The sequence below is a fragment of the Arachis ipaensis genome, chromosome B6 (assembly GCF_059453495.1).
Source record: "Arachis ipaensis isolate K30076 ecotype BB chromosome B6, ASM5945349v1, whole genome shotgun sequence".
In the NCBI taxonomy this organism is placed as follows: Eukaryota; Viridiplantae; Streptophyta; class Magnoliopsida; order Fabales; family Fabaceae; genus Arachis; species Arachis ipaensis.
Window position 1 is genome coordinate 91,477,557 of NC_142441.1, and position 1,986 is coordinate 91,479,542.

General features: G+C 40.1%; 1 non-coding gene across 1 annotated transcript; it reads left to right on the forward strand.

Annotated features, from left to right (window-relative positions):
- Nucleotides 1–1,167: 1,167 nt before the first annotated feature.
- LOC148561745 (small nucleolar RNA R71) lies at nt 1,168–1,275 on the forward strand. Its single transcript, XR_015887702.1, has one exon. It is a non-coding gene; the product is annotated as a small nucleolar RNA R71 (small nucleolar RNA).
- The last annotated feature ends 711 nt before the right edge of the window (nt 1,276–1,986 follow it).

Genomic DNA, 1,986 nt, shown 5'->3' on the forward strand with positions numbered 1-1,986 from the left:
AAAGGTCATGGTGCCTATGATACAGGGTATTAAGAATTTTCCAGGATCCGGTTTCTTCTGAGGTAATTTTTGTTCGACCAAGGTATTCAGTTCATTAATGAGCAATGGAGGTTCATCCTCCCAAGTCTCATTACCAAACAACTTAGCATTTAGCTTCATGATTTCTCCTAAATATTGAGCAACTTGCTCTTCAATAATATCTTCATCTTCTTCAGATGAAGAATATTCATCAGAGCTCATGAATGGCAACAGTAAGTTCAGTGGAATCTCTATGGTCTCTATATGAGCCTCAGATTCCTCTGGTTCCTCAATGGGGAACTCCTTAGTGGCCAGTGGATGTCCATTGAGGTCTTCCTCACTGGAAATCACTGCCTTTTCTTCCTCCCTAGGTTCGGCCATGTTGGGTATATTGATGGCCTTGCACTCTCGCTTTGGATTCTCTTCTGTATTGCTTGGGAGAGTACTAGGAGGGATCTCAGTAACTCTTTTACTCAGTTGACCCACTTGTGCCTCCCAATTTCTAATGGAGGACCTTGTTTCAGTCATGAAACTGAGAGTGGTCTTAGATAGATCAGAGACTATGGTTTCTAAGTCAGAGTGGCTCTGCTTAGAATTCTCTGTCTGTTGCTCAGAAGATGATGGAAAAGGTTTGCTATTGCCAAACCTATTTCTCCCACCATTATTATTATTGAAGCCTTGATTAGTCTTCTGTTGATCCTTCCATGAGAAATTTGGATGATTCCTCCATGAAGGATTATAGGTGTTTCCATAGGATTCTCCCATGTAATTCACCTCTTCCATTGCAGGATTCTCAGGGTCATAAGCTTCTCCTTCAGGGGAGGCTTCTTTAGTACTGCCTGATGCAGCTTGCATTTCAGTCAAACTTTGAGAAATCATATTGACTTGCTGAGTCAATATTTTGTTCTGAGCCAATATGGCATTCAGAGTATCAACCTCAAGAACTCCTTTCTTCTGAGTCATCCCATTATTCACAGGATTTCTTTCAGAAGTGTACATGAACTGGTTATTTGCAACCATCTCAATGAGTTCCTGGGCTTCTGCAGGTGTCTTCTTCAGATGAAGAGATCCTCCAGCAGAGTAATCCAATGACATCTTGGACAATTCAGATAGACCATCATAGAATATACATAAGATGCTCCATTCTGAAAGCATGTCAGAAGGACACCTTCTGATAAATTGCTTGTATCTTTCCCAAGCTTCATAGAGGGATTCACCTTCCTTCTGTCTGAAGGTTTGGACTTTCACTCTAAGCTTGCTCAACTTTTGAGGTGGAAAGAATTTGGCCAACAAGGCATTGACCAACTTTTCCCAAGAGTTCAGGCTTTCTTTAGGTTGTAAGTCCAACCATGTCCTAGCTCTGTCTCTTACAGCAAAGGGGAAAAGCATAAGTCTGTAGACTTCGGAATTAACCCCATTGGTCTTAACAGTGTCACAGATTTGCAAGAATTCAGCTAAGAACTGATGAGGATCTTCCAATGAAAGTCCGTGAAAATTACAATTCTGCTGCATTAGAGAAACTAATTGAGGCTTAAGCTCAAAGTTGTTTGCTCCAATTGCAGGAATTGAGATGCTTCTTCCATAGAAGTCAGAAGTTAGTGCAGTAAAGTCACCAAGTACCTTCCCTGCATCTCCACCATTGTTGTTATTTTTGGCTGCCATGTCTTCTTCTTTTTCAAAAATTTCTGTTAAGTCCTATCCAGAGTGTTGTGCTTTAGCTTCTCTTATCTTCCTCTTTAGAGTCCTTTCAGGTTCAGGATCAGTTTCAACAAGAATGTCTTTATCCCTGTTTCTGCTCATATGAAAAAGAAGAGAATAGAAAAGAAAAGGAATCCTCTATGTCACAGTATAGAGATTCCTTTATGTGAGTAGAAGAATAGAATGAAGAAGGGAGAAGAAGAAGTCGAACACAGAGATAGGGAGAGGGTTCAAATTTTTAAGAAGAATGTTAGTAAATAAATAAAATAA